Below are 21,738 nucleotides of genomic sequence, written 5' to 3'. Positions count from 1 at the left end.
CACCGACATGCACACAAACACACACACACGCAGTCACTCACAAATGCACACTCAAACATTTTCACACGCTCCATCACAATTTCTCTCTCACACTCACACACAAACATACACTCTCTCTCTGTCTCTCTGACATACACACACTTTCACTCACTCATTCTCTCTCTCTACACTCTCTCTCTCACACACTCGCTTCCACACACACTCTTACACACACACTCTCATATACACTTTCTGACACACTTACCCCACACACTCACATTCACCATCTCATACATGCTCACTTTCACACACTCACTCTCTCTCTCTCTCCAAAACTCTGTCTCTCTCACACACACTTGCAAAGTCACTCACACATGCCCTCTCTCTCACGTGCACACTCACTCTCGTTCACTTGTTCACACACTCTCTCTCACATGCACACACACTCGCATGCACTCACTCTTTCACATCCACTCACACACTTCCTCTCTCTCACTTTCACCCTTTCTTTCTCACACTCACACACACTCTCATGCATGAGCACATCATATCTCACACACGCTCACACACTTTCTCACTCACATGGGCACATTTTCTCTCTCTCATGCACGCACTTGCACACAGGCATTCTCTCTCTCTCACACACGCGCATTCTCTCTCTCGCACACTCATTCTCTCTCACACAAGCATTCTCTCACACACTCATTCTCTCTCACACACACTCATTCTCTCTCTCTCTCCCATACTCATTCTCTCTCTCACGCGCGCATTCTCTCTCACAGACACATTCTCTTTCACACTTATTCTCTCTCTCATGCACGCATTCTCTCTCACACACTTATTCTCTCTCATACACGCATTCTCTCTCTCTCACACACACTTTTTCTCTCTCACTCACCCATTCGCTCTCTCTCTCTCCCACACTGATTCTCTCTCTCACACACGCATTCTCTCTCTCACACGTGCATTCTATCTATCTCTCACGCACGCATTCTCTCACACACTCATTCTCTCTCTCGCACACTCATTCTCTCTCACACACTCATTCTCTCTCTCACTCACGCATTCGCTCTCTCTCTCTCCCATACTCATTCTCTCTCTCACGCACACATTCTCTCTCAAACACTCATTCTCTCTCTCACACACGCATTCTCTCTCTCAAACACTCATTCTCTCTCTCACGCACCCATTCTCTCTCTTGCACACTCATTCTCTCTCTCACACACTCATTCTCTCTCTCATCACGCATTCGCTCTCTCTCTCCCACACTCATTCTCTTTCTCACGCGTGTATTCTCTCTCTCTCTCTCACAGACGCATTCTCTCTCACACTCATTCTCTCTCTCTCACACACGCATTCTTTCTCACACACGCATTCTCTCTCTTGCAAACTCGTTCGCTCTCACATACGCGCATTCTCTCTCTCGCACACACGCATTCTCTCTCTCGCACACACGCATTCTCTCTCTCTCACACACGCACATTCTCTCTCTCTCTCACATGCGTGCATTCTCTCTCTCTCGCACACACGCATTCTCTCTCTCACATACGTGCATTCTCTCTCTTGCACACACGCTTCTCTCTCTCACATACGTGCATTCACTCAAGCACACTCATTCTCTCTCGCACACATGCATTCTCGCTCTCTCTTGTACACGCATTCTCTCTCACGCACACACTCATTCTCTCTCTCTCACACACACGCATTCTTTCTCACACATGCATTCTCTCTCATGTACACTCATTCTCTCTCATACACGCATTCTCTCACACACACATTTTCTCTCTCGCACACACGCATTCTCTCTCACACATGCATTCTCTCTCTCACACATGCACGCATTCTCTCTCACACACATTTTCTCTCTCACACACACTCATTCTCTCTCTCACACACTCATTCTCTCTCTCACTCACGCATTCGCTCTCTCTCTCCCACACTCATTCTCTCTCTCACGCGTGCATTCTCTCTCTCTCTCACAGACGCATTCTCTCTCACACTCATTCTCTCTCTCTCACACACGCATTCTCGCTCTCTCTCGCACACGCATTCTTTCTCACACACGCATTCTCATTCTCTCTCACACATGCATTCTCTCTCTCACACATTTTCTCTCTCACACGCACGCATTCTCTCTCTCACACACACGCATTCTCTCTCATACACGCATTCTCTCTCTCTCACAAACGCATTTTCTCTCTCACACACACGCATTCCACATTTTCTCTCTCACACACACGCATTCCACATTGTCTCTCACACACACACGCATTCTCTCTCTCTCACACACACATTTTCTCTCTCACACACACGCATTCCACATTTTCTCTCTCACACACATGCATTCTCTCTCTCACACACACACGCATTCTCACTCACACACGCATTCTCTCTCACACACACATTTTCTCTCTCACACACACGCATTCTCTCTCTCTCACACACATTTTCTCTCTCAAACACACGCATTCCACATTCTCTCTCTCACACACGCATTCTCACTCACACACGCATTCTCTCTCACACACACATTTTCTCTCTCACACACGCTTTCTCTCTCTCTCACACACGCATTCTCTCTCTCACACACACACGCATTCTCTCTCTCTCACACACACGCATTCTCTCTCTCTCACACACACATTTTCTATCTCACAACCACGCATTCTCTCTCACACACATTCTCTCTCACACACACGCATTCTCTCTCTCACACACACGCATTCTCTCTCTCTCTCTCACACACATTTTCTCTCGCACACACATGCATTCCACATTCTCTCTCACACACACACGCATTCTCACTCACACACGCATTCTCACTCACACACATTCTCTCTCACACACACTCATTCTCTCTCTCTCACACACATTTTCTCTCTCGCACACACGCATTCTCTCTCTCACACACACATTCTCTCTCTCTCTCACACGCATTCTCTCTCGCACACACGCATTCTCTCTCACACACGCATTCTCTCTCACACACGCATTCTCTCTCACACACATGCATTCTCTCTCTCTGTGTCCCCCACTCTCTCTCTCCCCCACTCTCTCTGTGTCCCTCTCTCTCTCTGTGTCCCTCTCTCTCTCTGTGTCCCTCTCTCTCTCTCTGTGTCCCTCTCTCTCTCTCTCTGTCCCTCTCTCTGTATCCCTCACTCTCTCTTTCTCTGTCTGTCCCTCGGTCTCTCTATCACACTCTCTCCCTGTGTCCCACTCTCTCTCCCTGTGTCCGTCACTCTCTCCCTGTGTCCCACTTTCTCTCCCTGTGTCCATCATTCTCTCCCTGTGTCCCTCACTCTCTCTCTGTGTCCCTCTCTATCTTTCTCTCTCTGTCACTCTCTCTGTGTTCCTCTCTCTCTCTCTATGTATCCCGCTCTTTCTCTCAATCTCTCTCTGTTCCTGTCCCTCTCTCTCTGTCTCGGTCCCACTCTCACTGTCCCACTCTCACTGTCCCTCTCTCATTGTCTCTCTCTCTCTGCGTACCTCACTCTATCTCTGTCCCTCTCTCTCTGCGTACCTCACTCTATCTCTGTCCCTCTCTCTCTGCGTCCCTCACTCTCTCTCTCTGTCCCTCTCACTCCCTGTCCCTCACTCTCTCTCTCTCTCTCTCCCGGTCCCTCACTCTCTCTCCCTGTACCTCACTCTCTCTCCCTGTACCTCTCTCTCTCCGTCACTCTCTCTCTCTCCCTGTCCCCCCCCTCTCTCTGTCCCCCTCTCTCTCTCCCTGTCCCTCTCTCTCTCTGTCCCTCTCTCTCCCTGTCCCTCACTCTCTCTCCCTCTATCTCACTCTCTCTCTCCCCGTCCCTCTCTCTCTCTCTCTGTCCCTCTCTCTCCCCCTGTCTCTCTCTCTCTCCCTGTCCCTCTCTCTCTCTCTCCCTGTCCCTCTCTCCCTCTCTCTCTCTCCCTGTCCCTCACTCTCTCTCACTCTCTCTGTCTCCCTCTCTCCCTCTCACCCTGTCCCTCTCTCTCCCTATCCCTCACTCTCTCTCCCTCTATCTCACTCTCTCTCTCCCTGTCCCTCACTCTCTCTCCCTCTATCTCACTCTCTCTCTCCCTGTCTCTCTCTCTCTCTCTCTCTCTCTCCCTGTCCTCCTCTCTCTCTCCCTGTCCCTCTCTCCCTCTCTCTCTCTGTCCCTTTCTCTCTCTCTCTCCCTGTCTCTCTCTCTCTCTCTCTCTCTCTCTCTCTCTGTCCCTCATGCTCTCTCTCTCTCCCTGTCTCTCTCTCTCTCCCTGTCTCTCCCTCTCTATCTCTCCCTGTCCCTCTCTCTCTCCCTGTATCTCTCTCTCTCTCCCTGTCCCTCTCTCTCCCTGTCCCTCTCTCTCTCCCTCCCTCTCTCTCTCCCTCTCTCTCTCTCCCTGTCCCTCTCTCTCTCTCTCTGTCCCTCTCTCTCTCTCTCTCCCTGTCTCTCTCTCTCTCCCTGTCTCTCTTTCTCCCTGTCCCACTCTCTCCCTGTCCCTCTCTCTCTCTCTCTCCCTGTCACTCTCTCTCTCTCTCTCACTGTCCCACTCCCCCTCTGTCTCTCTCTCCCTGTCCCTCTCTCTCTCTCTGTCCCTCTCCCCCCATCTCTCTCTCTCCCTGTCCCTCTCTCTCTCACTCTGTCTCTCTCCCCCCTCTCTCTCTCTCTCCCTGTCCCTCTCTCTCTCTCTCTGTCCCTCACTCTCTCCCTGTCTCTCTCTCTCTCTCTGTCCCTCACTCTCTCTCTCTGTCCCTCTCTCTCTCTCCCTGTCCCTCACTCTCTCTCCCTGTCCCTCACTCTCTCCCTGTCGCTCTCTCTCTCTCTCTCTGTCCCTCTCTCTCTCTCTCTGTCTCTCTCTCTCTCTCCCTGTCCCTCTCTCTCCCTGTCCCTCACTCTCTCCCTCTATCTCACTCTCTCTCTCCCTGTCCCTCTCTGTCTGTCCCTCTCTCTCTCCCTGTCTCTCTCTCTCTCCCTGTCCCTCTCTCTCTCTCTCCCTGTCCCTCTCTCCCTCTCTCTCTCTGTCCCTCTCTCTCTCTCTCTCTCCCTGTCCCTCGCTCTCTCTCCCTCTCTCTCTCTCTCCCTGTCCCTCTCTCTCTCCCTGTCCCTCACTCTCTCTCCCTCTATCTCACTCTCTCTCTCCCTGTCCCTCTCACTCTCTCCCTGTCCCTCTCTCTCTCTCTCTCTCCCCCTGTCTATCTCTCTCTCTCCCTGTCCCTCTCTCTCTCTGTTCCTCTCTCTCTCTCTCTCTCTCTCCCCTCTCTCTCTCTCTCTGTCCCTCTCTCTCTCTCCCTGTCCCTCTCTCTCTCTCCCTCACTCTCTCTCTCCCTGTCTCTCTCTCTCTCTCCCCCGTCCCTCTCTCTCTCTCTCCCTCCCTGTCCGTCTCTCTCTCACTGTCCCTCTCTCTCTATGTCTCTCTGTCTCTCTCTCTCTGTCCCTCTCCCCCCACTCTCTCTCTGTCCCTCTCTCTCTCCATATCCCTCTCTCTCTCTCCCTGTCCCTCTCTCTCTCTCTCTCTGTCCCTCTCCCCCTCACTCTCTCTCTGTCTCTCTCTCTCCCTGTCCCTCTCTCTCTCCCCCTCACTGTCTCTCTCTCTCCCTGTCCCTCTCTCTCTCCCTGTCCCTCACTCTCTCTCCCTGTCTCTCTCTCTCTCTGTCCCTCACTCTCTCTCCCTGTCCCTCTCTCTCTCTCTGTCCCTCTCTCTCTCTGTGTCCCTGTCCCTCACTCTCTCTCCCTCTATCTCACTCTCTCTCTCTCCCTGTCCCTCTCACTCTCTCTCTCCCTCTCTCTCTCTCTCTCTCTCCCTGTCCCTCTCTCTCTCCATATACCCCTCATTCGCCCTGTCCCTCTCTCTCTCTCTCTCTCTCTCTCTCTCTCTCTCTCTCTCTCTCTCTCTCTCTCTCTCTCACTCTCCCTGTCGCTCTCTCTCTCTCTCTCTCTGTGTGTCTGTCCCTCTCAGATAGCCCGGAGTAAGTTACATCCTGGAATCGAATCGCGGAGTTCAGAGTGGTTTATATACCGAATAACGGATAGCCTGGAGTGAGTTCCAGCCTGGAATCAAATCGCGGAGTTCAGAGTGGTTTATGTACAGAATAACAGATATCCCGGCGTGAGTTATAGCCTGGATTCAAATTGAGGGATTCAGAGTGGTTTATATACAGAATAACAGATAGCCCAGGTTGAGTTACAGCCTGGAATCTAATTGAGGGGTTCAGAGTGGTTTACATACAGAATAACAGATATCCCGGGGTGAGTTACAGCCTGGATTCTAATTGAGGGATTCAGAGTGGTTTATATACAAAATAACAGATAGCCCAGGTTGAGTTACAGCCTGGAATCTAATTGAGGGTTTCAGAGTGGTTTACATACAGAAGAACAGATAGTCCAGAGTGACTTACAGCCTGGAATCTAATTGAGGGGTTCAGGCCTGTTTATATACAGAATAACAGATAGCCCGGGGTGAGTTACAGCCTGGAATCTAATCAAGGGGTTCAGGCTGGTTTATGTGACAGAATAACAGTAATCCCGAGGTCAGTTAAAGCCTGGAATGTAATCGAGGGGTTCGGGGTGGTTTATATACAGAAAACAAATACCCTGGTGTGAGTTAAGGCATGGAATCTAATTGAGGAGTTAAGGCTTGTTTATATACAGAATATATATTCAGAATATATATTTCATATTCAGAATAACAGATGGCTCGGAGTGAGTTGCAGCCTGGAATCGAATCGCGGGGTTCAGGGTGATTTATATACAGAATAACAGATAGCCCAGAGTGAGATGCAGCCTGGAATCTAATCGCGGGGTTCAGGGTAGTTTATAAACAGAATAACAGATAGCCTGGAGTGAGTTACAGCTTGGAATTTAATCGCGGGGTTTAGGGTGGTTTATATACAGAATAACAGACAGCCCGGAGTGAGTTACAGCCTAGAATCAAATTGAGGTGTTCAGAGTGGGTTATATACAGAATAACAGATATCCCGGAGTGAGTTACAACTTGGAATCGAATCGAGGTGTTCAGGGTGGGTTGCATACAGAATAACAGATAGACTGGAGTGAGTTGCAAATTGCATTCAAATTGAGGGTATTGGGCAATTAATCGACAGAGCAACGGGATACGAGAGGAGAGAAAGCAGAGGAGAAATTACCCACCATGGACCAACTCAACAATGAGCTGAGCCAGACAGGATTCAAGTGCTTTATGTGGAGGTTTCTATGTGTTCTAAAAGATGGGACAGAAACAGGCAGATACCCACAGTTTCTATGATGTTGCAGTCAAATATCTGAAAGACAGGGAATCCCTAAGCAGAGACGCAGAGTTAAACTCAGTTTAAACTCTCTCCATCACACACACACACACCCACACATAGAAACTGAATATAATGTGGAGAAATGTCCATGTGCAGCACAGATTTCCAAACTAACTCAGTGACAGACCAAAACCCCGTTCTCTGCCCAGTCCCCACTTCCAGACCCAGGGAGGTTTTATCCCTGACCCAGGGCATGTTTCTGACTGGATATTATTACATTGTAACATGAAGGTACTGAGTGTAACAGTTTGCTACATCCTATCATGTCATCTATTTTGCTGTCAGTGTTTTGTGAATTATATTGAAAACATTGGCAGGTGCAAGAGAATATTCTGGAAGGTGATTTGCAGTAAGAATAGAAAAAGCTGAATGTTTCTGTGTAAAATGATGAGAAATTCTGAAGCAGTATTGTTCAGATGCTACAGCTGATCATGTACGTAAACATCAGTAAGTTAACATGATGGTAGTGCCAGCAGATTGGAGGACCAGTGATACATTGATCATTATTGAGATTAGATTGTGTTGGGAACATGAGTTTAACATGACAGGAAGTGGAATCAAATCAATGGGTTCAGGGTGGTTAATATACAGATTAACAGATAGCCCAGAGTGAGTTACAGTCTGGAATCGAATTGAGGGGTTCAGGCTTGTTTATATACAGATTAACAGATAGCCATGTGTGAGCAAATGCCTGGAACCTACTTGAGGAGTTCAGAGTGATTTAAATACAGAATAACAGATAGACCAGCGTGAGTTACAGCCTGGAATCTAATTGAGGGGTTCAGAGTGTTTTATATACAGAATAACAGATAGACCAGCATGTGTTACAGCCTGGATTCTAATTGAGGGTTTCAGGGTGGTTTATATACAGGATAACAGATATCCCGGTGTGAGTTAAAGCCTGGAATGTAATCGAGGGGTTCAGAGTGGTTAATATACAAAACACAGATACTCTGGAGTGAGTTAAGGCATGGAATATAATTGAGGGGTTCAGGCATGTTTATATACAGATTAAAAGATATCCCTGAGTGAGCTAATGCCCGGAACCTAATCGAGGAGTTCAGAGTGATTTATATACAGAATAGCAGATGCCACAGAATGAGATACAGACAGGAATCCAATCGAGGGGTTCAGGGTGGGTTGCATACAGAATAACAGATACTCTGGAGTGAGTTACAGCCTGGATTCAAATCGAGGTGTTCAGGGTGGGTCATATACAAAATATCAGATAGCCCAGAGTGAGTTACAGCCTGGAATCTAATCGAGGGGTTCAGGGGGTTAAAATACAGAATAACAGATAGCCTGGAGTGAGTTACAGATTGGAATCAAATCGAGGTGTTCAGGGTGGGTTACATACAGAATAACAGATAACAAGTAGTGAGTCACAAAATCGCGGAGTCATACAGTCCTAGAGATGTACAGCATGGAAACAGACCCTTTGGTCCAACCCGTCTATGCCGACCAGATATCCTAACCTACTCTAGTCTCTTTTTCAAGCACTTGGCTCATCTCCCTCCAAAACTTTCCCATTCACATATCCATCGAGCTGAATTTTAAATGTTGCAATTGTACTCCCTCCACCACTTCCTCTGACAGTTCATTGCATTCATGGACCACCCTCTGAGTGAACAAGTTGCCCCTTAGGTCTCTTCCATATCTTTCCCCTCTCACACTAAACCTCTGCCCTCTAGTTCTGGACTCCCCTACAGCGAGGAAAAGACTTTGTCTATTTCTTCTATCCATGCCCGTCTTGATTTTATAAACCTCGATAAAGTCACGCCTCAGCCTCTGATGCTCCAGGGAAAACAGCCCCAGCTTATTCAGCCTCTCCCCTTGGCTCAAATCCTCTGGTTTATGTCACAGAATAACAGAGAGCCCACAGTGAGTAACTGCCTGGAATCTAATTGAGGGGTTCAGAGTGGTTTATATACAGTATAACAGATAGCCCGGAGTGAGTTACAGCCTGGAATCTAATTGAGGGGTTGAGAGTGGTTTATATACAGAATAACAGTTAGGCCGGAGTGAGTGACAGCCTGGAATCTAATTGAGGGGTTCAGAGTGGTTTATATACAGAATAACTGATAGCCCACAGTGAGTAACTGCCTGGAATCTAATTGAGGGGTTCAGAGTGGTTTATATACAGAATAACAGAGAGCCCACAGTGAGTAACTGCCTGGAATCTAATTGAGGGGTTCAGAGTGGTTTATATACAGAATAACAGATAGCCCAGGGTGAGTTACAGCCTGGAATCTAATTGAGGGTTTCAGAGTGGTTTATATACAGAATAACAGATAGCCCGGGATGAGTTACAGCCTGGAATCTAATCAAGGGGTTCAGGCTGGTTTATGTGACAGAATAACAGTAATCCCGAGGTCAGTTAAAGCCTGGAATGTAATCGAGGGGTTCGGGGTGGTTTATATACAGAAAACAAATACCCTGGTGTGAGTTAAGGCATGGAATCTAATTGAGGAGTTAAGGCTTGTTTATATACAGAATATATATTCAGAATATATATTTCATATTCAGAATAACAGATGGCTCGGAGTGAGTTGCAGCATGGAATCGAATCGCGGGGTTCAGGGTGATTTATATACAGAATAACAGATAGCCCAGAGTGAGATGCAGCCTGGAATCTAATCGCGGGGTTCAGGGTAGTTTATAAACAGAATAACAGATAGCCTGGAGTGAGTTACAGCTTGGAATTTAATCGCGGGGTTTAGGGTGGTTTATATACAGAATAACAGACAGCCCGGAGTGAGTTACAGCCTAGAATCAAATTGAGGTGTTCAGAGTGGGTTATATACAGAATAACAGATATCCCGGAGTGAGTTACAACTTGGAATCGAATCGAGGTGTTCAGGGTGGGTTGCATACAGAATAACAGATAGACTGGAGTGAGTTGCAAATTGCATTCAAATTGAGGGTATTGGGCAATTAATCGACAGAGCAACGGGATACGAGAGGAGAGAAAGCAGAGGAGAAATTACCCACCATGGACCAACTCAACAATGAGCTGAGCCAGACAGGATTCAAGTGCTTTATGTGGAGGTTTCTATGTGTTCTGAAAGATGGGACAGAAACAGGCAGATACCCACAGTTTCTATGATGTTACAGTCAAATATCTGAAAGACAGGGAATCCCTAAGCAGAGACGCAGAGTTAAACTCAGTTTAAACTCTCTCCATCACACACACACACCCACACATAGAAACTGAATATAATGTGGAGAAATGTCCATGTGCAGCACAGATTTCCAAACTAACTCAGTGACAGACCAAAACCCCGTTCTCTGCCCAGTCCCCACTTCCAGACCCAGGGAGGTTTTATCCCTGACCCAGGGCATGTTTCTGACTGGATATTATTACATTGTAACATGAAGGTACTGAGTGTAACAGTTTGCTACATCCTATCATGTCATCTATTTTGCTGTCAGTGTTTTGTGAATTATATTGAAAACATTGGCAGGTGCAAGAGAATATTCTGGAAGGTGATTTGCAGTAAGAATAGAAAAAGCTGAATGTTTCTGTGTAAAATGATGAGAAATTCTGAAGCAGTATTGTTCAGATGCTACAGCTGATCATGTACGTAAACATCAGTAAGTTAACATGATGGTAGTGCCAGCAGATTGGAGGACCAGTGATACATTGATCATTATTGAGATTAGATTGTGTTGGGAACATGAGTTTAACATGACAGGAAGTGGAATCAAATCAATGGGTTCAGGGTGGTTAATATACAGATTAACAGATAGCCCAGAGTGAGTTACAGTCTGGAATCGAATTGAGGGGTTCAGGCTTGTTTATATACAGATTAACAGATAGCCATGTGTGAGCAAATGCCTGGAACCTACTTGAGGAGTTCAGAGTGATTTAAATACAGAATAACAGATAGACCAGCGTGAGTTACAGCCTGGAATCTAATTGAGGGGTTCAGAGTGTTTTATATACAGAATAACAGATAGACCAGCATGTGTTACAGCCTGGATTCTAATTGAGGGTTTCAGGGTGGTTTATATACAGGATAACAGATATCCCGGTGTGAGTTAAAGCCTGGAATGTAATCGAGGGGTTCAGAGTGGTTAATATACAAAACACAGATACTCTGGAGTGAGTTAAGGCATGGAATATAATTGAGGGGTTCAGGCATGTTTATATACAGATTAAAAGATATCCCTGAGTGAGCTAATGCCCGGAACCTAATCGAGGAGTTCAGAGTGATTTATATACAGAATAGCAGATGCCACAGAATGAGATACAGACAGGAATCCAATCGAGGGGTTCAGGGTGGGTTGCATACAGAATAACAGATACTCTGGAGTGAGTTACAGCCTGGATTCAAATCGAGGTGTTCAGGGTGGGTCATATACAAAATATCAGATAGCCCAGAGTGAGTTACAGCCTGGAATCTAATCGAGGGGTTCAGGGGGTTAAAATACAGAATAACAGATAGCCTGGAGTGAGTTACAGATTGGAATCAAATCGAGGTGTTCAGGGTGGGTTACATACAGAATAACAGATAACAAGTAGTGAGTCACAAAATCGCGGAGTCATACAGTCCTAGAGATGTACAGCATGGAAACAGACCCTTTGGTCCAACCCGTCTATGCCGACCAGATATCCTAACCTACTCTAGTCTCTTTTTCAAGCACTTGGCCCATCTCCCTCCAAAACTTTCCCATTCACATATCCATCGAGCTGAATTTTAAATGTTGCAATTGTACTCCCTCCACCACTTCCTCTGACAGTTCATTGCATTCATGGACCACCCTCTGAGTGAACAAGTTGCCCCTTAGGTCTCTTCCATATCTTTCCCCTCTCACACTAAACCTCTGCCCTCTAGTTCTGGACTCCCCTACAGCGAGGAAAAGACTTTGTCTATTTCTTCTATCCATGCCCGTCTTGATTTTATAAACCTCGATAAAGTCACGCCTCAGCCTCTGATGCTCCAGGGAAAACAGCCCCAGCTTATTCAGCCTCTCCCCTTGGCTCAAATCCTCTGGTTTATGTCACAGAATAACAGAGAGCCCACAGTGAGTAACTGCCTGGAATCTAATTGAGGGGTTCAGAGTGGTTTATATACAGTATAACAGATAGCCCGGAGTGAGTTACAGCCTGGAATCTAATTGAGGGGTTGAGAGTGGTTTATATACAGAATAACAGTTAGGCCGGAGTGAGTGACAGCCTGGAATCTAATTGAGGGGTTCAGAGTGGTTTATATACAGAATAACTGATAGCCCACAGTGAGTAACTGCCTGGAATCTAATTGAGGGGTTCAGAGTGGTTTATATACAGAATAACAGAGAGCCCACAGTGAGTAACTGCCTGGAATCTAATTGAGGGGTTCAGAGTGGTTTATATACAGAATAACAGATAGCCCAGGGTGAGTTACAGCCTGGAATCTAATTGAGGGTTTCAGAGTGGTTTATATACAGAATAACAGATAGCCCGGGGTTAGTTACAGCCTGGAATCTAATTGAGGGGTTCAGAGCTGTTTATATACAGAATAACAGATATCCCAGTGTGAGTTACAGCCTGGAATCTATTTGAGGGGTTCAGAGTGGTTAATATACGGTGGCCTTTGGTGATGGCATTTACTGTCCAGAACCAGTCTGTACTGGAATGACGGGAGACACACTATGAAGTATTTGAACTTCAGTCACCTTTAGAAATAGCTGAGACTGACTCAGGACACGGGGATATGGAGATGTTGGCCTTACAAACCTTTCAGACATCCCGTGGAAGAATAAAGGAAGTGATGGATAATTTTCGTCTCCATGGAGACGATGTTCATGAACTGGATAGATAGTAATTAACCTTATTGGAGTTTTTAAATAGAGACGTCGTATTTAAAAAGCAAAGAGTTCATAGTGTAAAAGTAAAATTTGTAGTTCACCCTCAGTGGGAACATTGTGTGTAATCCTTGTCCTCATTCTCCACCAAAAGCATGTAAAGAAGTGAGAAAGGGCACAGACGCTGTTTCCTGGATAGCAAGATATAAGAAAGCCAAGTGACGTTGTTTACTAAGACATAAGAATATCAGAAAAGATACAACCGGTTTCATCGGGATGATAGAAAGAATGACGGAGTTTATTCACGAGATTTGGAAATGCTGGAGCAAAAACACGCAAATATGATGTAAACAAATGAGATTTTCACATAACGCGAGGTTTGAATGAGTAAATCGGGGAAAGTCCCTCTTTCGAGTGAATCAATAACTATCGTTTGAGCTTGAAAACCATTAGGGAATGATTAAGAAAAGTTTGGATGAGAGTTTCTTCCACGCAATAGAGTTATTTAAATCGTGAACGACTTTACAGAAGTAAAACGTAGAAGCTGACTTCAGAGTGGTTTAAAAGATACACGAAAAAACGTACAAGGAGAGAATTTACCATTGAGTGAAAGTCAGTATGGTTGCGTAACAATTTCGAATTTGTTGACTTCAGACACAAAGATATTTCATGAACACGTACAACTGAATAAGACTGAGTATAACAAGTTCATGGATTGGTAAGGTGTGGCGTATTATTCAAGGTGAAACTCGGTAAATGGCGCTGATGTCCTAAAATAACTGCAGACAGAAGTGATATCCTAATGACTAGGAATTGAATCGTCACTTGGAGATGCAACACCTACTTTAAAGATTTGACCACATTCACATGATGTTATGTACATTTCGTACATTCTTAACTCCACCCAAGAAATCCACCAAGAAGACTGGGTCCTTTTGTATTGTTAACCCTCTGTACTTCTCTGCAGCACGCCAGTTAAGATAAAATATGCTCACACCAAAATTCAGTTCAATACAATATTCAAACGGTCCTATGTGATTTCTTTTTTTTTATTATTGCAGCAACCTTTGTGAGTTTGTAAAAAACTGTGTAACATGAAATCAGTTCAACTTCTATTTTCCCAGAATTTAAAATAGTGCACATGAGAAACGTTATCCAACTGGTGAAAAATCACCTTCGGCTCTCTCTCCACATAGTCTCTTCACGTTTTAGATACTTGCAGTATGTTTGTTGATCAAGGAGTCATTATCCAGAAAAGGTTGTTTCTCAATCCACAAACACGGGTATTTTCCCATAAACTTGGCTTTGCTCAATATCACCTTCTGTCCGTACCCCTCAACACGACGACAAATTGAAGCTGCTCCATGTGAGGCTCAAAATTAAAACTTCGGCACAGCACAGCCCACTATACTGGAACAGAGATACCGTGCACTGGTCACCTTCAGCACAGGAGCAACACATTAATGCTTACCTCCACATTCCTGGTTTTACCTTAACGTTTGGGAAACCGAGTTTCTCTGATTCCATGGCAAGTAACGGGGATTATATTATCATCTTCAACAGTGGTTCTGTCCCCGAGTGAGGAAAGTGGTGAGGTACTCATTGTAAAGATGGATAGATTGATGAAATGTACAATTTCATCTTTTGCCTTCATTAACTCATGAGCTTTTTATTTTGTTTTGCATCTGTAGAAATCTTAAAATCTTCATCTTGAACAGACTCAATGACAGATCTCCATTGTGTCTCTGGCATCGAATTTCATAGTGCAAACTCCCTCTGAATTCTTCCACCGCATTCCGCTGTTTGGGAAGTGTTCCTGTTGTGGGAAATGCACTTCCCCGTGTGTCACGTGCTGCTCCCCGCATGCGCTCTGGCACTGCACTCATTTTCCTTCTGACACTTGCTCACTGTGTTGCTGTGATCATACAGTGACTTGGTGTCGCACGCCCAGGAAAATGATACGCATCAAGGTTTTTGCATTGTTGAGATCAATTGTCAGTTTAGCCTTATTTTGGATTTTGAAATTGTCTGTTCTGTACACAAGTGCGTGTCAAAAACATCTGAGTGGAAGTTAGGTCTTCGGAATAATGACATTGAGCACTATGCACTCTCCTCCAGTCTGGAAAACAATTCCTCACAGGCAATTTAATAGACAATAGACAGTCGGTGCAGGAGTGGGCCATTCTGCCCTTCGAGCCAGCACCACCATTCATTATGGTCATGCCCTGAACATCCTCAGTCAGTATCCTGTTCCTGCCTTATCCCCATAACCCTTGATTCCACTATCCTTAAGAGCTCTATCCAACTCTTTATTGAAAGAACACCTCCTGCTGTCTCGGGTTCTTCATTCCGTTGACTTCAAATTTCACAGAATTCAACAGACCTTGTTACATAGTCATTTCCTCATTTTTGTTCAGATCACTGTGTGCACAGTGTGACAGTGGGAGTGCACTTGCCCCACAACCCAGGGGTCAGACCATAGTCTTGGAACCGGACTGTATTATTTGTCATTTCACCAACACCAGGGAGAAATATCTGCTGCTCTGCATAATTTACGAAATTCAATTATACATAAGGTCAGAGCTTTTTGAGTATCTGTGATGTGGTGGCCGAGAGGTTAAGGCGATGGATTACTAATCCATTGTGCTCTGCACGCGTGGATTCGAGTCCCACTGTCATCAACGGCTTTCAACAGTGCGGTTTTTCAGCTGTCGCATTGAAACTGGAACTCCAACGGTCAGTTTATATGCATTGTCGCTATTACAAAATCTCAAGGGATAGTTTGCGCCGTTTGACTAAACTGCATTGAAATCTAGTTTGCTTTGGGATAATGAAAAGGAGCGCGATTTTCTTTTTCAAGTCAAGCTGCTGTTAACGTTTTTTCGTATGAGAGCTGCGAAATGCATGTTTATGCAAAGGGAATCTTAATGAATGTTTTGTCAGATGAAATCTGGAGGAAGTTGAGTGGAAGTAATTCATCCTGGTGAGAAGAGCACAGCGAAACAGCACAAAATAATGGAGATATTTCAAAAGGGGCAGGGCGTGGGTGTAGGGGCACTGAGAACTGGCTGTAAATGCACAGTGGAGAATTGCCGCTGTGGGTGCCGTGCATGGGCACGGAGAGACTTACACATTGGTCTCGCCCTCGCCCCTTGCTCTCGCCGTTGATGAATGCTGGACATAAGGCACAGATAAACACAAGATGTGGGAAGCAAGCTCCCTCTCGTTATGCACACACTGGATGCATCACATTGAACTATGAACAACTGGAGAAATCAGCATGTTACCTATAGGGATTGAAACTAAACTGTGGATCATTAACCGCAGATTCATGGAACATAAACATGAAAAATGATTTAAAATGTAGGGTGGAGGGTTGCTTCGCTGAGCTGTAACTTTGATATCCAGACGTTTCATTACTTGGCTAGGTAACATCATCATCAGTGGCGACCTCCAATTGAAGCAAAGCCGTTGTCTCCTGCTTTCTATTTATATTTTTCTTCTCGATGGGGTTCCTGGGGTTTGTGGTGATGTCATTTCCTGTTCGTTTTCTGATGGGTTGATAGATGGCATCTAGATCTAAGTGTTTGTTTATGGCATTGTGGTTGAAGTGCCAGGTCTCTAGGAATTCTCGGGCATGTCTTTGCTTAGCCTGTTCCAGGATAGATGTGTTGTCCCAGTCGAAATAGTGGTATTTTTAATCAGTGTGTAGGGCTACGAAGGAGAGAAGGTCGTGTCTTTTTGTGGCGAGCTGGTGTTCGTATATCCTGGTGGCTAACTTTCTTCCTGTTTGTCTTACGTAGTGTTGGTGGCAATCCTTGCATGGAACCTTGTAGATGACGTTGGTTTTGTCCATGGGTTGAACTGTGTCTTTTAAGTTTGTTAGTTTTTGTTTGAGAGTGTTGGTGGATTTGTGTACTACTAGGATTCCGAGGGGTCTGAATAGTCTGGCTGTCATTTCTGAAACTTCTTCGATGTATGGTAAGGTAGTTAAGGTTTCTGGCTGTGTTTGGTCTGCTTGTCGTGGTTTGTTCTTGAGGAATCTGCGAACTGTATTTTTTGAGAATCTATTCTTCTCGAATACGTTGTATAGGTGGTTCTCCTCTGTTTTCCGAAGTTCGTCTGTGCTGCAGTGTGTGGTGGCTCGTTGGAATAGTGTTCTGACACAGCTTCGTTTGTGTGTGTTGGGATGGTTGCTGGTGTAGTTAAGTATTTGGTCAGTGTTTGTCGGTTTTCTGTATACTTAGGTTTGTAGTTCTCCGTTGTCCTTTCTTTCTACTGTGACGTTCAGGAATGTGAGTTTGTTGTCGGTTTCTTCCTCCTTGGTGAACTTTATGCCTGTGAAGGTGTTGTTGATGATGTCAAATGTCTCTTCTATCTTGTTTTGTTTTGTGATGACAAAGGTGCCATCTACGTAGCGGACCCAGATTTTTGGTTTGATTGTTGGTCGGGCTGTTTGTTCTCGTCTTTGCATTACCGCCTCTGCTATGAATCCTGACAGCGGAGATTCCATGGGTGTGCCGTTGGTTTGTTTGTAGACGATGTTGTTGAAAGTGAGGTGGGTGGTGAGGCACAGGTCCACTAGCTTCATGATGTTTTCGTTGGTAATGTGATTGATGGTGGTTGGTGTCTGTGATGGTCTCTTCTAAAAGTGTGGTAAGTGTTTCCTTTGCCAGGTCGATGTTGATGAAGGTGAACAGTGCTGTTATGTCGAATGAGATCATTGCTTCTTCTTCCTCTATTTTGGTGTTTTTGATATTTTTTAGGAATTCCTGGGTGGAGTGGATGGAGTGCTGTGACTCTTCTATGAGGTATTTCAGTCTTGCGTGTAGTTCTTTGGCCCGCCTGTAAGTTGGTGTTCCGGGTAATGAGACTATGGGTCTGAGGGGGGCTCCTGGTTTATGTATTTTTGGTAGTCCGGTTCGACTTGGGAAAAACCTTGATCCTGGGACAGTCTAAGCAAAGACATGCCAGAGAATTCCCAAAGGCCTGGCACTCCAACCACAACGCCATAAACAAACACATAGATCTACATGCCATCTGTCAACCCCGCAGAAAACGAACAGGAAATGACATCACCACAAACCGCAGGAACCCCATCCAGGAGAAAGATATAAATAGAAAGCAAGAGACAACAGCTTCGCTTCACATGGAGGTCGCCACTGATGGTGTTACCTAGCCAGGTAATGAAACATCTGGATGTCAAACCTCCAGCTCCGCAAGCAAACCTATACCCTAAACCTCAACCTGAGTTACAAACCTTCACAATCCTTGCGATTTAAAGTGTCTGTACGCATATCAGTAATAGACTTTTCGATATAATACCCGTCTGGTTGAAAGAAGAAGACACCACATTTCAAGATGGATGACAACGTTTCCAATGTTGTTTTGAAATTGAGATCTATTTGATCATTTTACGCAGTGAACAAGTTCATTTTAAATAATGCAAACCACATTCTCTCACCTGGAATAAACGTGTGATTTGAATACAAACATTGTCCTTGCTAACTCGCAGTTACTCAACATGAAAAATAGGATGTAATTTTTATTAAGCATACATCAATTAGCACCATTATCTTATTTCGGATTGACTGCAGTATGCACATGCGAAATAAGGTTTAAGAAAGAATGACTTTTGGAAATAATGATTCGGTGGTGACTAAAAATAATATTAGGTTCTCATGATGTGGATATTCCACCAATGGGTCCAGTGGTGGGGATGTTCAGTGGGCAGTATTTCTATGATGGTATAGACGTATGTGAGCTGCCAGGGATGGGAGCTCCCACTTCATTTGGAGCAGCGTCTTTTGACGTGAACCAGGGAGTATTGTGACATCAGTCTGGGAGTTCCAACCAGACCTGGAGCAGCTTCCATTGACATGGAGCAGCAGGGAGCATTGAGGCATCAGGCTGGGAGTTCCAAACACAACTGGAGCAGCTTCTGTTGACATGGAGCAACAGGGAGCATTGGAACCTCCGAATGCAAGATCTAACCTCATTTGGAGCAGCTCCAGTTGACATGGCGCAAGAAGCTTTGCGACATCCGTCTGGGAGTTCCACTCTCACCTGGAGCAGCTTTTAATGACATGTAGCAGCAGGGAGCTTTGGGACAGCAGAGTGATACACCCAACCTCAACTGGACTGCTTCTCTTGACATGGAGGAGGGAACATTGGGACATCAGACTGGGAGCTCCAACCTCACAAGGACCAGCTTTTAGTGACATTTAACAGCTGGGAGCATTGGGACATCAGAGTGGTAGGTCTAACCTCAACTGCATCACTGGTAGTGACATGGAACAGGGAGCATTGGGACATCAAACTGGGAGCTCCAACCTCAAGAAGAGCAGCTTCTATTGACATGGAGCAGCAAGGAGCATTGGAACGTCAGGTTGGGAGCTCCAACAGCACCTGGAGCAGCTTGTATTTACATGGAAGAGGAGGAAGGATTGGGACATTAGGTTGGGGGAAAAGGATATTCAACTATTTTAATCTAAAGTAAAATATGTTTCAACACCTCAGATGTTAATTGATTTATGAAGAATCTTTCCCGGGAAAATAATTAATTCTTTAGATAGTAAAGACAAGTCCTGTAAATATTCAACTCAGGAAAACGCATTGGTACAGAGAAAAATGGGAGTGATGTTTCATGTCTTTGTCTTTTCATTTCTGGCCAACTCTGCACTGGATTATGTCATCGGAAGGACGTTTTCACTCATTTCCTGCAAATTCGGACAGGTCATTAACGTTATCTAAAGATAAAAATTAATGGGAATATGCGATGTTATGATTAGGCTGGAATTTACCTCAAATTATGGTGAAAACGCAGAAAAGTCAGTTGCAATTTCCAAGATCGGCAGTGACCTCATTGATTGGCTGATCAGATTGTGAATGCTCGTTGTTTTGAGGACAATTTGAAGTGAATCAATGATGGTGATTATCTTTGTTCTTTGTTCACCTTGTGACTGTTACTGTTATTGCTCATGTCCTTGTTAACACCACAGCTCTGCAGCGTGTAAACTTTCAGCTGTGCATCTGGTCAGTGGTAAAACCATTCTTATACCTGGCTCTGGATCAGGCAGTTGGATGTTCGACTTTTACATTGCGCAAGCGCATTGTGGAGATTCATCACAAATCCAACCTCATCACTTTTGTTATGCTGAGGTGGATAATATTTGAAATTTTCATCTCTACGAACGAAAGTTCTTTCACTGTCTTCGATCAGTTAAACATTACCAAGAGCTATCAGAGTAAAAATCACAGAGCACCTGATTGTATTGAACAGACGTATTTGGAAGCACCAGTGTTCCATGCACTGCTTCTTCATCAGGTGTTTGTCAACTGTTGGAATCTAAAATGGCTTTGTGTGATTATTAAATGTATCCACCCCAGTCCAACACCAACACCTCCACGTCATGGGTACCGTCGACACCACGAACGGTCGGTTAAAGTCCAGATGATCTTCCAAAAGATCGCGCATATTGACACACATACCAAGTTTCTGCAGAAAAACACCACCTGATGAAGGAGCGGCTCCCTGGAACTTAGTGCTTCCAAATAAACCTGCTGGACTCTGCCCTGATATTGTGTAATTTTTACCTTTGTCTACTCAACTCAAACACTGGCACTTCCATATCATAGACAACATCAGTAATGTCCCAGCGCCGTCAGAGAAGGCAATCCTGGAATAGCCCAATACATTGCTCATAGGGACGTTTCGTTTTTAGAAACCAACGCACTTAATCGCTGCAGCTCCGATGGATGAAAAGACAGAAAAGAAATAGCTGAGACTCAGTTTTGACAATATTTTGAAATTCTTTGGAAAGTGGAATCAGAGGAGAATGAAGGATTAACTGTCTGACTGTGCAGAGAGAGGGAAGGCACTTTTCACTTCTTTGATGAGCTGGGGTTTTGACTGATCTAAGGCATGAAACAGATTCCTGGTAGAGCTGCGCTCTCTGCATCAGGAACAAGAAGTCCTGATTTCCTGAATGGTAATGAAACCCAGGCCACTCAGTTAAATCGCTGAATACTAACCACTAGACCACCAGGGATGAGGGCAGAAGCCGTTGCACCGTTTCTTCATAACACAGTTTTTGGAATTATGTCACTGCAGATATGTTTCCCCTCAAAAATGATTGAATTATGGAGTGTTTACAGCACAGAACCGGGTCCCTTCATCTTGTTTCCCAGCAGTTGGTCTGTAACCTTTTGAACTCTGACGTTTCACCTGAATGCTAAATTCTCTGGAACGTTTTAATCTCGTAAAACATAATAAGTGGGATTAAAGTTTAAGATGGGAACTGAACCCCATTTTTACCCATAGACTGAAGCACGCAGACACATTTCCCCTAGTGTGACACAGGCCTTGGGAGAAAACAAGCAGAAAGTAAGATTTCACCGACTTGTCTGATGTTGTCCCATTTCTGAGTTCAACACCAATGTCTGGTTACAGTAAAGAAAGGAAGCATTCAGCCCCTCCCGTCCCAGGGTTCCTTGCCCATTGTTTCCCCATTACTCTGTAGTTTATACTGCCTCACCTCGTTCTTGCTGCCAAACTTGATCACTGCCCACGCCCGCTATTTCCTGTCCTGCCAAACGGTTTGCCTCAAGTTCTTGGAATGAAAAACAGGAATGGACTATTTCAAGCACTTTTCTAGTTTACAAGGACAGTGTTATCACCACTGAGCAAGCACAGTGCCAGCTCAGAG

The 21,738-nt window shown here is 45.1% G+C and overlaps 1 non-coding gene across 1 annotated transcript; it reads left to right on the top strand.

Moving 5' to 3' along the window:
* Nucleotides 1-15,629: 15,629 nt before the first annotated feature.
* Nucleotides 15,630-15,711, top strand: trnas-acu (transfer RNA serine (anticodon ACU)). The gene has a single exon. It is a non-coding gene; the product is annotated as a tRNA-Ser (tRNA).
* The last annotated feature ends 6,027 nt before the right edge of the window (nt 15,712-21,738 follow it).

Source organism: Chiloscyllium punctatum, chromosome 50 (genome assembly GCF_047496795.1).
Source record: "Chiloscyllium punctatum isolate Juve2018m chromosome 50, sChiPun1.3, whole genome shotgun sequence".
Classification (NCBI taxonomy): domain Eukaryota; kingdom Metazoa; phylum Chordata; class Chondrichthyes; order Orectolobiformes; family Hemiscylliidae; genus Chiloscyllium; species Chiloscyllium punctatum.
The sequence above is the reverse complement of the archived record's forward strand: the minus strand, read 5'-3'. Positions and strand labels throughout refer to the sequence as shown.